The sequence below is a fragment of the Ursus arctos genome, unplaced genomic scaffold, assembly GCF_023065955.2.
Source record: "Ursus arctos isolate Adak ecotype North America unplaced genomic scaffold, UrsArc2.0 scaffold_20, whole genome shotgun sequence".
Classification (NCBI taxonomy): Eukaryota; Metazoa; Chordata; class Mammalia; order Carnivora; family Ursidae; genus Ursus; species Ursus arctos.
Genome location: NW_026622875.1, coordinates 23,108,360 through 23,124,149, shown reverse-complemented (window position 1 = coordinate 23,124,149; position 15,790 = coordinate 23,108,360). Strand labels below are relative to the sequence as shown.

Here is a 15,790-nt window from a genome sequence, read left to right as displayed (position 1 = left end):
GTCTATGCGAAGGTGATAGTTAAAAACCAGGGGCATGGATGAAATCATCCAGGAGGAGTGCAGTACGGGCGAGACGAGGCCAAGGGAAGACCCTGGGGCTGCCCCCACCCCGTGAAAATGCCAGCAGAGGAAAGGCAGCAAGGAGAGAAATCAAAGAAGAAACAATCAGGCAAGAAGGAGGAAAATCCAGGGAAGAAGGGTTCAAGAGCTGAGCACGGTCAGAGTCATCCCATGTTGTACAGAAGATGTGTCCAAGGAAGGCCCAGAAGACTTGGCAATGTGGAGGTCACTGGTAAACTACAGCAGAGCAGCCTTCTGGAAGTGGGAGGGGGAAAATTAACATTTCAATGCATTCCCATTAATACAAATTCCTTCAACCAAACTTTGAGACCAGAGCAAATAATTTGGGGCTCCCTGCTTTATCTTCTGAGAAACACTAAAGGAAAAAGGAAAGAAAGGAAAAACATCAAATGCATGTGGTAGAAGGAAAAAAGGAAGGGAGACAAACATTGACAAACGGAATAATCACCATTTGTGTGGCAGAGGCATGAAAAAAAGGCACAAGGTGATCAAACCAACTGCCTCCTCTTGAATTTTTTTTTTTTTTGTATAGAGAGACTAGGAAAGATTCCTTTGTTGGCGGTTCTCAGCAACGGCAAGCAAGGATGGGCACGAAGGTGTGCAGGAGTGTGGAGAGTGCACAAGCTTCACCCAGTGAGCCGGTACTGATGAAGGGCAGTGGCTGCAGGGGCGCTTCGCCAGCAGGGGGACGCGGGAGGCGGCACTCAGTGACGTCTGCCACGCACACAGGATGCGGGGACAGGGCATTAACGCCAGGTACTCACCGCCTCATTCTTTGCAGAACACATGTTGAACCATGGCTTGAAGGAAAACGGCCACATTTCTCTGAAACACTGGGATCTTGAATCTTTTCTATACAAATTCTAAAAAGCCCACAACTCAAAGCGAAGGGTTTAGCCACTCAACTCTACTGAGCTCGCTACATGAGCAATTTTAAATCATCTCTTGGAGTAAGGCCTTCATTTGTGGTGACAAATATGCCAATAGAGTTAGTAATAATGAGTATGTGGAAAATGTTTCTAGAATCTGCATTATCCCCCCCCCATTTCTTCCACTATTCCTCCTCCATGCATAGGAAAAAAAGCAAAAAACAAGCATATAAAATGGATTGAGACCCACAAAGCTTTAGAGTGAATTAAGTTGAAATGTCAACACAACCATTTTGTACGCCTCAATTGTGAATAGATATTCTGATGAAGCGCTTACTAAATCTTTAATTGGAGATGGGGTGTTTCTACATAAAGGCTATGACTACAAAACATTTCTCATAGTGCCTAAAGCCATAACTACAGAAATTCTCTCCCACCCTCTGGTATTACTGTCAGTATGGTGAATCCAGTATTAATATTAAAACATGGCACTGGAGATACAATCGTGGGTTGACAAATGAGTTTAAGTGTTGTTTCCCGATGAATTTTTCCTTTACGATCATCTTAATGTACTTGAGAAATAACGGAAAAAAGTCAAGGTACAACAGAGGTGGAAACATGGCCACGATAAAGATCAATCTTATTACACACTCAGGCCCTCTTCTAAAGTGCTGGGTCTCAAACTGAACAGCTGTGAGCACCAGCGTTCTGCCACTTCAGTCAATTATTAATACGCCATCCCAGTTCACAGGGGGAAAATACGGTAATATTTTTCTTAAAGATTTCTTCCCACAGTTTTTTCATAAACTTCTGGGGTTGTTTACTATTTAACGCAGTCTTCAATTGAGTACAAAAGGGTCTCTGATTCAGCACAGAACTGGGAATTTGGTTATTTTCAGTTTAGTACATTGGTAATGTTCATGGTGCTTAGGGAAGAACGTCACAGCAGACACGGTCCGTGCTGTGCCCTGAGCATTCAGGCCTGTTTCTTGTTTCGTTGTTGTTGTTGTTATTTGTTGTTTTAAGATTTTACTTATTTATTTGAGAGAGAGAGCGTGAGCATGAACAGTGGGCAGGGGCAGAGGGACAAAACAGACTCCCAACTGAGCGGGGAGCAGGACCCCAGGACCCCAGGATCATGACCTGAGCCGAAGTCAGATGCTTAACCAGCTGAGCCACCCAAGCGCCCCTCAGGCCTCACTGCTTCAAGACAAGCCAGCTTGTCTTCCACGTGCCAGCATCTGTATCCCTTTGCCCTGATGCTTCACCTGGGAAATGGAAGCTGCCAGAAGTCCCAGAGAATTGACTCCACGTAGGGAGCAAAGCTCAACCAATGATGGACAGCAACGGTGGTTATATATTCAGCCCCCACACCCCATGAGAGGCTAACTCTGGGTGGGTCTTCTACACTGGCTGCCAGAGATTCCCAGCAGATTTAAACTTGAGTGGTCTACACAGACGACCTACTCAAATGATGTGCTTGTGTAGCTCATTTCCCTATTTTCTGCTAGTGCTTCACGGGATCTCCTCCCAAATAAATCACCAGACTCAAAATTCTTGTCTCAAATAAAGACCCGTGTTATGACGTCCCAATGTATGGCCAATCAAGTGAGTTCGAGAACTGCTGCTTTAGGACATACCGTTGGCCACGCACTAGGCCCTTGCCAGTGCCACGCAGAGAGGATACGTGGGTTTAGGGCCAACTGAGAGACAGCTGGTATGAAGAATACAAAACCCAGTCCCAGAGGTACTGGAGTACCGAGGCCTGAGCGGGACAAGAAGCCAGAGTGACGCAGGGCTGCCCCAGACAACTGCTGACCTAGGAAGCGTGCGTGTGTGTGTGTGTGTGTGTGTGTGTACCCGCGCACGCATGTGCTGAGGGCAGAGGTTGTTGAACTTTACCAACAAGGCCCTCAAAGATTGTAAACCCAAATCCCCTGTCCCCACCCCACCCGTGAGGAACAAGGATGAGGGAGGCTAGCACAAGGATACGGAGCTGCAGGGCAGGGAGGAGCCAGAGCCTTCTCCACCTTCCACACGCTCCCCCCAGCATCGGAACCTACGAGCCAGAGTGAGCACGTCTGCCGCCACTTAGCTCGTGGACCCAGGGCATGTCCTTTGCCCAGAGACACGGAGGCAGGGAGCCAACCCTGGCGTTAGAAATTATTGATTGAAAGATTTAATCAGGAGAAGGCCATAAATGTAGTGCCCTTAAAACTGCAAACAACATAAAGGTCATTATTTAACTTGGCTTGTTTTAGGATTTTTTTTTTTAAAGGAGAGTGGAAATACAGTACATAAAGTTGGAAATGTGAAAAAAGTTACCCCTAATTCCCCTGTTCTGGAGCAATTCTTGTTCCCTTTGAGGCATCCCTTGCAGACCATTTTCCTGAACACGTACTTAATGTAAAAGCATTCTGTTCACCGAGCATGTAATGACTTCCCAAGTTACTAATCTCCACAGTTTTAAATACTGCATAATATTCCATCAACCCAATTTTCTGTAGCTTGACTATATTCTCCTATGCTATATATTCAGGTCACTTGTAAGTTTTCGCCATTCTAAATAATGATGCATCTTTATACAATGGCTTTTTTTCGCTTTTCAAATTATTTTCTTAAGACACGATCCCAGAAGCCAAAGGATTGGTAGCATTCCAGGGACCCCTGAAACAGGCAGCCTTCTTACTTGTATCATCTGCAGTGTTCTGAATACTCATAAAATATAAAGTGGGTCCAACACTGGCCTCCTCCTCCTCACACACACACAAAGTAAGACAAGACTGATCAACAGCATTATAAAAATTAAAGACGACGAGATGGGAGAAATAAAAAGCAAGGCAATCTCTGATACTAACCATAGGGTCTGTGCAATAAACACCTATTTCTGATCTTTCAAATGAACATTTGCAAGTGGATAATGATTTCAAGTTAGACTCCTCCACACTAATTCATGTAACAGGCCTTCTGCCCTAATGATCACCTGCTCATAGAAAGACTTCTAGCCTTTGAAAGCCTGGCCTGGTGTGACTCCCTTCCTGACACTGCCATTCACACTCTCCCACAGGCCACTTACTGGGCCCAAATCCAGGTTAGTTCCATCACTTGTTTTCATCATTCTTTTCCCTCCTCAATTGCAAAGGCTTTTCAGTGAGCAGAGTGGCTGACAGCAGAGCTGCTGATGGCCGTGGCTCGGATGGAATCAGGCTGGCTTGCGTTGGTCAGCCTTGCTCCCCGCTCCCTCCTCTGTCAAACACTGACCAGGTGGCAAGGACCAGAATCAAGGCACTCAACCCTTCGCGTCTGCCTTCAACAATGTTCTCTCTGCTTCTGCAAGTCAGTTCCAACACTCCTCCCTGGGCTATGTCCTGCCTTGACAGCTTCCTTGTACAGGAGGAAGCCAGGGAGGGGGGTCGGACGGGCGGGGCAAGGCAGGAAGACCGGCTCTGATTTAAAACCATTTTAGGAGCTCTAAAAAGTTCCAGGTTGACTGATGGACACATTTACTCCCCAGAACCTTTTTTCATAAATACCTACCACTTAACGAGCACTTCCAAGGGGAATAAATACCGTCACTGTGTGTCAGCCTTATGGGAGGGGGATTTCCAGAGCCACTTCTTTCCCCCATGGCTCAGGGCCACACGATTACAATCCTGTGAGAGCTGAGCGCGGAGAATATGGCAGTCACACCCACCCCACCGAGACTCGCCTTCTCAATTTCTGCCCTGCAATGCTACTTTCCTTCCTTTGCTGCCGGGAAGATGGTAGCTCATCTCTTGTAATAGGGTCCACATCTGACGTATTTTGTCGTCTGCTCTGGCCAAACAAATAACTCTCTAACAATATTCAGTCCTGAAGGCAGAACGGTTCCTGGGGCTGTTTGGATCAATCATGTCTTATTTAAAACCTGCCTTTTTGTGTTAGAGCAGTTCCTGCTCTCATCGAAACTGCATGGGCTTGAGGCAGGCATGGTGTCCCTCTGGAGGGTCGTGCTGGGACAGAGGGCTCTGCAGCAGTAGGGGCCCTGACAGCTCAGCCTGCCACAGGTGCAGACAGCCAGGGAGCCCCGCCCTCTTGGACAAGAGCAGTCAGCTTGACACTTCTTTCCTCCCGGATGGCAGGTCGCTAGCCCCAACGTGAGAAAATCTATGCTGGAACCTCACTTAGCCTGTGCGCCCACGGATACCAAAGAAAGAGCAAGAGGCTTTCAGATGGAGCCTGTCACTCAGAAGGGAGAGGGCTCCAGAGCCCACCCCCAAGATTTACCTTCAGGTGAGCCAGATGTCTGTTTGCTTCCACTTCCCAGCACATGTGTGAGGCTGAGGATGGGAGCACCCAACAACATCCAAAGAGGGGCTCTGCAAACTTCAAAGGGTTAAGTAAATTGAACATTCCCATTCTTCTCCCATTTCCAAGCTACAGCACAACTACTTTTTAAAGTACGCATTCTCACAAGATTACCTCGGCAGCATAAACCACAGTTTACCAGAATTCATAGAAAAATGCCATCCACCGGTCTTCAAAGGTATATAAATGAGTATAAGGCTCTAACCAACATTTGTGGACATACTTTATACTGATACTGACTAGATTTCTGCAACTGTCCCACCTTTTCACACTCTCATGGCATGCTAGGCTTCTCCTTCCTGACAGTTAACCCAGTTGATAGCATGACAGTGTGTCGATGTGCTTAATTCTGCCTTTCTTAATAACCTGTCTTGTGATGTCTATGGGCCCCATGAAGGTGGCGACCGTGTCACTTTGACTCAGCATTCTAATCCCCATGACCCTGCCTGAAGAATTTATGAAAGGAAGAAAGGAAAGGGAGGCAGGGAGGGAGGACAAGGAGCCAGGCACGTGCTGGGGACCAGGAACACTTAGCCCAACAGCTGTGGAAGTGCTCACGGCCCAGCACAGGGCAAGTCGGGGTCGGCTGGAGCAGGGTGTGCCCGGCGGACGTGCCCACTGCGACCATGGACTGACTATGGGAAGGCAGGGCCAATTCAGAAAAGCTTCCCTGCAGCACACTGCGTCCCTACAGCTGCTCCAGGGACTCTGGCTTCAGGGGCAGTTCTGGTCAGGGGCAGGGACGGCAGGGAGACATGGAGATACAGACCAGACCTACACTGGACAGGAGGCCAGCCCAGAGCTGGCACTCCTAGGGAGAAAGGACAGCTCTCATTTCCAGAAGACTCTGCCACCCTCATCCATGGCGCTTTCACCCAAAGATCCATCACTGTGAACCTTAGATTTCCCCAGATTCATACTAGCAACAGAGCGCATGCCTTTCTGTTCCTATTTCCCGGACTGGGGTGGTGGGTCTGTGTGCAGGTGAGAGAGACGACGACAAGGGAGCAGACGACGACGAGGGAGCCATCAGTCCACCGCGGCTGGTTAAACACCACCATGCAGAAGCGGATGGCTAAACCAGTGGGGTAGGGGCTGCCATCCCCAGGCCTGCCCTGCAAAATGGGAGCCGTCTGTCTTCACCAGGGAACCATGATAAACGAGCAAAGACAGACACTGGTCAGGACAAGCCACTTTATTTAAGAGCTCCGACAGCCCAAAGTGGTTTTACATAGAGGCATGGAAGATTTATCTAGATGATAAAATACCTGAACTTGAAAGGCACATAAATTATCATTTTGCAGGGTTTTTTCCTTTTAAGATTTCACATAGTCAAGTGCTTTAAGTAATGAATGAAATGCACATAAAGTTGACTTAATTGCACAAGAGTTGTCTGGTTAGTGTCTGCAGACAGTCTTTGCTTCTAGATGGGGCTGGGTTCAGAATCCACGCCACCCATCTGTGTCTGCGGCCTTCTGTGTCCACAGCACAGCGGGGATCATTTGGAGGACTGATAAGTAGGATAATGATAACGGCAACTATTACTGCCTGGGCACCCACCATAGTCAGTCTGCTCACCGAGCATAGCACTTTGTATACGTAGTACTCCCAACCGCCCTGGGAGTTCACACTATCGAAAGGGGGCTTCATCTACTTCCCTTTCCACCTCAAGCTTCCTAATTAAGTTCTTCGTCCCAGCTCGGCTCTTAACTAGGCAAGAGACCGTGCACGAAAGCATCCCCGACGGGAACTGAAACTACCCTCTCAAGCCATAACGGCTGCCCTGAGCCAGCAAGGACCCCGGGACTGACCCCACCACACGGACCCACCTGACCTTCACTGCCCACCTGCCTGTACCCACTGACCTTTGTCCCCACCTTCTCTTTATATAAACCTGGAAGTCTTTTTGGCACTCTAGCAGCAATCTTTAAGATGTTAGTCTGCCGGCTCCCCGGTGTTGGCCTCACTGAAACAAATTCCTTTCTTGTTGCACCACCACTGGTCCCTCCGCCTTTGGATTCTGTCGGCAGTGAGCTGCGGAACCTGGTCTGTTTGGGACCCCCCAGAGCCAGGTACTCCTGCATCCCTGCACTCCAGCTACACAATGATTCCCATTTTCCAGATGCAAAAACTGAGCTTTTGAGAGTTTCTACGACGCATATGAGGTCACACAAGCAAACTTATTGGACTCCAAAGCGGCGGTGTTCACCACAACCTTGCAACATACATGAAAATACTTGGCCATGAGCAAGTACTTGAAAGCACTAGCTGTTCTGCTTATCTTCATACTTTAAGATTTTATTTATTTATTAGAGAGTGAGTGCGTGAGCAGGGGGAGAAAGGGAGAGGGGGAGAGGGAGAGAGAGAGAGAGAGAGAGAGAGAGGGAGGGAGGGAGGGAGGAACAGACTCCCCGCTGAGCGTTCGATTCCAGGACCCTGAGATCATGACCTGAGCTGAAGTCAGGTGCTCAACTGAGCCACCCAGGCGCCCCATACGCCTTTCTTTTAATCAGCACACTTTAACACTGAGAAGTCTGCCTCCCGGGTTTATATTCATTCATTCATCTTTCATTCTGGGCCCAGTACTCTGCAGGATGCAGCATTTACCGGATTGCATTCCCCCGCTCCCAGACCAGTCTCGGGCAATTCCATACCCCTATGAAGGTCGGGGGCAGCACAGGGTGGGGGCAGCCCCTCACAGAGGACCCATACCGAGTGGTGGATTAGAAATACAACCTAAACAACACAATTTTAGATCTTTCTCACCCTGGTCCCCACCCTCTCTCTCCCTGACCCCTTAGCTTTTGCTGTGTTTCTCTGGCCAGAGTCTTCCAAGACCTCAAACTCCTGGGCCTTCTGACGAGTGGCTCCCCAGGAGGCCTTTTATCATGCAGAACATTCCTTTCTTTCGCCTGGGCTGAAGCTTTCCGGTAAAGCCAGAGCCACAGATAACCCAGCTCCTCAGCTAATCGCCTTGCACAGACCCTCAGAGCCACCCCCTCACCCCCACCTCCCACCCTCCCCCTGCCTGGTTTCACCAACTTTTGCCCAAAATAAGGAATAAGAACAATAGCACCAGCAGTAGTAACTTCCTACGTGTTAGGCACAGCTCGATGTGTTTTAGGTACACTAACTCATTAAATCCCATAATAATCCTCTGACCTAGGCACTATTACTATTCCTATTTCAGTTCAATTAGGGGAAGGGGGGGAGTTAATATTTCTTCAGGGCCACCTATATGCCAAGCACTGTTAAGCTTGCACAATCAGGATAAGTGACCTGCCTAGGGTCCGTCGCAGAGCTGGTAAGTAAGGAATAAGAATCTGGACCCAGGTCTGCAACTGCCTGGCCTATGGTTCCCCTTCCCTTCTCTGCAGCTGGCGTGGTCTGCAAGGGGGAACAGAGCGGCTGCACAAGGACAGCCCTCTCTCCCTCTTCCTCCAGCACCCGTCTGTTAACGTTGTCCTCTGTTTTTATTACCACTACCCACAAACGGTGCCAGACTCCCCTCTCAACTGTGTTCCCCCACTCTCTGGGCCTCCCAGCCAGATTTCATGGAGCAAATCCTAAAGCCTACCGCAACCGTGTAAACAAAGCCAAAGAAGAAACTTCCAGCCGATAACATACACGAAGAGGCCGACAGGTGTTCCCCCGAAATGCCCAACTCCTCCTAAATCCCTGTGGTTTCAAGATCTGAGGGGTGCTCGGCTAGGGATGAGAGGGTTACTGCCTCTGAGGAGGTTTTGGCCAGCTGTAGGGGCTTATGCCACCAATCAAAGTGAGCAAGTACCTGATGGTTGAAGCGCTGAGCCGTATGCTTCTGGGGGCTCGTGGAACTGACAATAACAGGTGACGCCTTTCTGGGAAATGGGCACCTGGCCGGGGAAGCAGAGGGGCATTCCCAGCAAGGCCAGAGGGTCAGAAGCCCTCCACTTGGCTCCCAGAGCACGGAGCCCACAAGCTGAAACTCTGTTGACTTCACCTGGCCCACCCTGCGAGAGCTCCAGGAGGGCAGGCCTGCCTCAGATTTCTCTCTGAACTCTCAGGGCCAGTCATAGTGAGTCCTACTTAAATGTTTCCAGAATAAATGATCAAACCAGGCATCATTTTAGAGAACAGGCTGCTTGAGAGATTCTACTCAGACAAGGGAAGAGGACTCCAGGAGAGGGGAACTGGGTTTGCTGAGAGGCAGGCACACTCTTCATAGGCCAGATCAACATCCTGCTCCATCCTGAAACGCTTACACCTGTACTTCATTAACTGACCCCGAACGCCGCTGCTAAGTCATGTAAATTCAATGGGTACGCACGGCCCTGTTTACAGAGCAGGAAGTTCGGGAACTGGCTTCCCCCAGCTCTCTACAGGCAGACCCCCCCCCCCCGACCTTCCTTTCCTCAAACAAGCCACACTCTCCCCTAACAAAATGTGTTTACGCTATTGTTCTCCACCCTGGAACTGTTGCACTCGTGAAGTTGGCGCTCCAGCATCCTTCACAGATGGGGACCGCGGGTTAAACGCTCTCCCGACACCCTGCACTTGCCATCTACACAGCTCTACCACAGTTCGACCGTTTACACTGCGTGTGTAGATTATCTCCTGGCTGTGGGTCTTTCCCACCGGACTGTGAACGCCAGCGTGGCGGGGACCACGTCCGTTCTCCCACCTCTGTGCGCCCAGCACATAGCCCAGTGGCAGGCACTCGGTGGCACACGATAAGTATCTGCCGAATACGTCTTTGTAGCTGCAGGCGGCGAATGGGGGAAGGCGGAATCCGAACTCATGTCTACAGGCCTCGGGTCGGAGCCAAAGGGGTACTAGGGCTTAGGCCCACCACGCTGCGGCGAGAATGGGCGGCGCGACGGCGAACAGGGGAGGCGTTCTGGCGTCCCTCCTACCCTGGACTGCTGCCGGGCTCCGCACCCCGCCGCCACCTGTCGCCCCCGGGCGGGCGGCGCTTACCTGCGCGTGGCGGGGCTCCGCAGAGGCTCTCTGTGGGCCTCGGGGGACTGCCAGGGACTGGGTATCCGCCGCACGGAACCGGGCTCCCGGCCCGCGCGCGGTCCCGCACCGGAAGACCGCGCAGGACGCAGCCTGCTCCCCAGACGCACGGCAGTCTGAGGCCGGGCTACCCCGGGACGAGCCTGCCCCGCCCCTACGCACTGAGCTGGAGGGGGGGAGGGGGGGGCGGGCCTAAGGTGAACTTGACCCCGCGCTCTCCGGGCGCCCCGCCGTGGGCGGAGCCAGAGGAAAAGTTAGCTCTGCGCCCCGCCCCCTCGGTGGGGGCGGTCCCTAAGGGGACCCGGCCCTGCGCCCGGCCTCTTCGAAGCCCCGCCCGCCCGCCCCAGCTCTGCTCTTGTCTACTGGTCTTTTGTGTTGTGTGCTTCTTTGCTTTTAATTGCGTTTTATTTCTTATTTTTATTTCTCTACATTTTAAAGTTCGAATTAAAAGATATATCAAAGTAATGCATGAACACTCTTTACAAAATAAAGTTATCTAAATGTTCTTATAATGAAAGCAACAGGCCCTTCTCCCTTGCTCCCCACACAGAGCCCTTTATAACAGTTCCTCCGTTTAGTTCTTCTGAAGCACCCCCTTGTCGCTAAAAAAATAAGCTTACATAGCGATTTCTTGATTTATCTCTTGACTTTCTGCCATGTTAGAGGAGGATTTACTCTTGCTGTGCCCCTGCTTCCCTTCTCCTGACAAATTTACACCTCTATTCTTAAGTCCTGCCCTGGTGAGCTCTGAGACCCCAAGGCAGGAGTAGAGGAAGGTTTTCTGGGACCTGCAGCTAATACAATTGTGGGGGCAGGGAGAAAGGAAGGCTATTTTAGAAAGGCCTATGGAATTAAGGCTTGCAAATGAACATTTATTTGGAATGAGCAAAATCCTGAGACCTTGGAAAGTCTGTATCCCCTGATGATGAGGGAACAGAAAGTTGGCTGAAGACAAAGCTTAAGCTGACACCCTGCAACCCCCCCAACCCCAACTCCCGGGTGGGACAAGCGACATTGTTCCAGGAATCTCCCAAATATCTTAATGTTAATACCTTGCCAGAGGGGGAAACAACCTTATCTTGATAATAGTCAGGCCTCCAGTATCCTGAGGGTCTTCTTTAACAAATGAAAATCCTTTTAAAACCTCTCTTTTCCTTACTTCCCCCAACTCCCCAGGATAGACCTAAGCAAGTCTTTCTGCCCATGGGTCCTGTCCCCATGCTTTAATAAAAACACCATTTTGCACCAAAGACGTTTCAAGAATTCTTTCTTGGTCCTCAGCTCCAGACATCAACCCACCAAACTTCACCTATATTCCAAAATCCCATCACTGAGACCTTCTCAGAGAAATTACTTTCTGAATTTGCTTCTCCAGTGTCGCTGGTCTTCCTCTGCCCATGCAGAATCCTCCATAACTCCCAACCCTTTAAGGGGTCATGGGGTGAAGGTCAAGATTCATCAGTTTCTGCCAATAGGATTTCTTAATAGAGTGAACTAGAGTGTGCAAAAAAGAGAGACGTCAAGGATGATGTCAAGGTTTTGTGATTGCTGCACAGCTTTTCCTAGCATCAGTGACAAGGTCTTAACCTTAGTAGGAAGAGTGTTTTATAAAGCTGGCTCTGGGCCCCAGCCCTGTCACCAGATCCTCACTGTTCTCCCGTGAGGTTGGCTGGACCTGCTCACTGGCCCCCCTTTAGGAGGTCTCATACTTATCCCTCTAGTATCAATGCACACAGCTAGCTCCCAGTTAGTGCCCAGGTGAAAGGGCTTGATTCCCCCCTCCTCACTCAGATGGAAGAAACAGTGTCCCCACCCTCCCTGACACCCCTTCTCTCTTCAGAGAGTTCAGCCATTTCCCTTCCTCTGCTCTGCCTTCCTTCTCTTCTGCTCACTCTCCTCTTTCCCTTGCCCGGCTCCTGAGGGTAGAGGACTTGGGAGTAACTCCAACTGAGGGTATGAAATGTGGCTCTAAAAGGTGACCTTGGGCAAAGTCACTTTTCCAATTCAAGCCTGTTTCCTTCTCTGAAATTGGAGGTAACAAACCCTACCACATTCAGTTTTAGGGGAAGATTAATGGCTTAATAGCCATGTATACAAGGATTTTTTTCACTTTTAAAAACTTTGCTTTTCTAACTCACAAATTTTAAATATTAAAATTAAACTTATTGAATATGAAAATTAGTTGCTCTTCTCTTTTCTATTGCTTCTGTATTTTGTGTCATACTTAGAAAAGCCATTCATTCCCACTCTAGAATTTTTTTTAAAAAAATCGAGTATAAATTACCTTTGGATGTTCTCTTATTCATAACTCAGTTTGTCTCCTAGCAGAGAAGTGGGAGGCTCATGACAAAGGTTAGGGACTTCTAAGAATTTGTGTAGCATGTTGGTATCATAGGTTGGGTTAAAATGAAGGGCTACATCGGGGTACCTGGCTGGCTCAGTTGGTGGAGCGTGTGACTCTTGATCTTGGGGTCTTGAGTTTGAGCTCTACGTTGAGTGTAGAGATTACTTTAAAAAAAAAAATATCAGTGCTTAGTCATGCTGAGTCAGGGTCTTGACCCTGGACACAAAGAGCAAGAGGGACACTGGGCATTGATTTCCCCATGCAAGGGACCCTTCTTTCCCTGGGGTAGGGAAGACTAAGGGTCCTCTAGAAGGAAGTCTGTCTTCGGGGCACAAAATAGTGTCTCCTAGTGGTTGTGATAAGGGAGCAGAAGCCTGGCTGAAGACAAAGCATAAGCTGACACCCTGCAATCTCCCCACAACCCCCACTCCTGGGTGGGACACGTGCGACATTCTTCCAGGAAGCCCCCAACCATCTTCATGCTAATACCTTGCTAGAGGGAAAAACAACCTTGACTTGACAGGGGCAAGGCCTCAGGTATCCTGTGAGTCTTCTTCAACATATGAAAGTACTTTCTCAACCTCCCTTTTCCCTAATCTCCCCCAACCCCATAGTATATAATCAGCCACCCCTCACAACCTGGGGCAGCAGCTCTTTCTGCCCACGGGTCCTGTCCCCGTGCTTTAATAAACCACCATTTTGCACCAAAGATGTCTCAAGAATTCTTTCTTGGTGGTCGCCTCCGGACTCCACCCCGCTGAACCTCACCTATATTCCAAAACTACATCAGTTGGAGATAAGAACCTCACACAACAGCCATACTTACCCTAACCTAAGTGGGGGAGGAACAGTGGTTGAGAAATCCATTCTGGAGAGACAGCTAGCTCCTAATATCGTAGAAGGGGGAATATATATCTAGGTGAGAGTCATGTCCTTTGCTTGAGGGCATGAAGGGTTACTGGATTATGGGTTTAATGGGGATAAAACTTCTGGTAAGTTTCATTTCTCCTGAATCCTATCACCATGATGGCTCAGGAAGGAGGAAGATTTCACATAGAGGGTGTCTCAGTTTGGGTGCCTTGGAAGCAAATCCTGAGACAAGGATTCAAGTACAACTGGTTTTTTGGGGAGATACAGGGAACACCAGCAGAAGAATGGAGAAGGATGAAGAATGGAGGGAAGAAAAGACAGTCCAGTAAAGGATGCATTGTTAAGCCAGCTACTAGATTGGAGCTTAATCCTGGGGGAAAACTCTAGAAGTTGTAAAGAACATGCCTCAGCATTATTCTACCCAAGAAAAGGCTGTAGGTGGGAGGTCTTTTAAGGGTAAAAAAAACTGGAACGGACGTATTAGCTAATTTTTGAACATTTTTCAAATTATTTCTAGGCATAAGAATGCGGTCACCCAGTGAGATCAAGCTGTAACACCATCTGCATTGTCCTCCTATCACCTAACAACGGTGATATGACAAAGCCTCAGTAGGAGCATTGGGGGCGGTAATGTGCTGATGGCTGAGAGTCAGTGTCTCAGGCCTAGAAACCTGTCTTGAGGACATTCTGGAAAGCCCGCTCTCAGACAGATAGTGATGGGACTTCAGCAGGGTCAGCCTCTGTATTTGGACGAGCCCATAATCTTGACTGCTGAGCTCTCACGAGATAGAGCACACTTTGGCTGAGTGAAAGTAACATGTAAAAAAAAGAGACTGGTAGACTTTTAAAATGACCAACGAGGGCAAACTTTTCAATCAGTAAGTACTTCAGAAGATGGGTGTTTTCTCACAAGCAGTGAACAGATAATGCCAATGCCAGGTCTTTCTTACATGGCTTCTCAAGCAGGTTTCCACGAGAAAGCTGTCATTTTGTCAACCTGGCTTCATCAGCCATACTTGCTATTGAACTAAAGTGATCCTTTTTAAAACATGAAACAGTTCCCAAAATGCCCCTGGCTCAAAAGTTCCGGTGGCTCCCAGCACAATTAGGGTCAAATCCCAAGTCCTTCTCAATGGCCTCCAAGGCCCTCAGGAGATCTGCCCCGACAAGCTCTTCCTGACATTGTCTTCTAACAATGACCCTGGGCATTTCTAGCCTCCAGTCTCCTTGGCTTTGCTGCTGCCCCTTGAATACACTGGGTCTGTTTGCACCCCAGACTTACTGCACTCCTGTTCTCACTGATTAAAATGCTACACTCCCCTGACTCTTAAGGGAACTTGCCCAGTTCATCAACGTTCTAATAGACCACTAACTAACAAACAAACAAACACTCTAATACTGTCCCATTCCTAGCACTTATTATCTGTCATTGGAATAGATTTTGATTTATTATTTGTCTAATAAATAAGTATAAGGTCCAAAAAGGGCTGACTCTTTATATATTTTGTTCCCTGATATATCCCCACACTTAGAACAAACAGTGCTTGATGCCCAGTAGGTACTTAATAAATAGTTGTTGAATGACTCAATCAATTGAATTGAGTGAACAAAAAATACAAACAAAATCGGTAGATATATAGCTCAAAAATATTCTAGAATGCGGCCTTGCAACTACTCCAGATTGGATTCCTCTCAGAGGATTACTGGAGCAGAGTGAGAAAAAATAAAATTAGATGGAGTGGTTGCAATGCATTATATAATCGGATTCATAAATACAGGCGAGTATTGGACTGAGGACATTTGCTATTTTGTCTTTGACCCCATGTCTGTGTTAAATATTTAAGAAAAGGCTGGCTTAAAAGACTACATACTCATTTAAAAGTAGTAAGAAGGAAAAAGAAGAGAAAAGGTTCCCCTAGTCATTTTAATAATTCAGAGTGGCGTTCTGTGGCTTCTGTTGGCATTTGAGGCCCAAAATGGTAACTGCTTACCTGAAAATAGAGGCCTTGATCAAATATTTAAGCTCTCACTTATTTTCATTTTCTGCATATTTTGTTATTCCTGTGTCCCACTTCTTTTTACCCATTCTGTAGCTGCACAACTCACACACTCAGGCTAATAGAAATGTTTCATGGATTATTAAATGCGGCTAAGCAATGAGCTTTTGCTAGAACATAAGACCAAACTGGGGCCACTTTGCCATTCTAAAAAACTAATTTTTCCTTGAAGGTGCAGACTATGAATTTACAGAGGCCTCTCCCCTGTATTCCAAAGTTTCTTT

General features: G+C 48.3%; 1 protein-coding gene across 3 annotated transcripts in view; it reads right to left on the bottom strand.

The window, feature by feature from the left end:
• The window catches only part of NMNAT3 (nicotinamide nucleotide adenylyltransferase 3), a 110,934-nt gene extending 100,432 nt beyond the window's left edge, over window positions 1-10,502 (bottom strand). Inside the window, exon 1 of one of the 3 annotated variants that reach the window (XM_057315918.1) lies at window positions 10,257-10,502. The gene's annotated coding sequence lies outside the window, so the exon portion shown is untranslated. The remainder of the gene's footprint in view (window positions 1-10,256) is intronic. The other 2 variants (XM_026497140.4, XM_026497141.4) reach the window with 2 other exon arrangements.
• Between the last annotated feature and the right edge of the window lie 5,288 nt (window positions 10,503-15,790).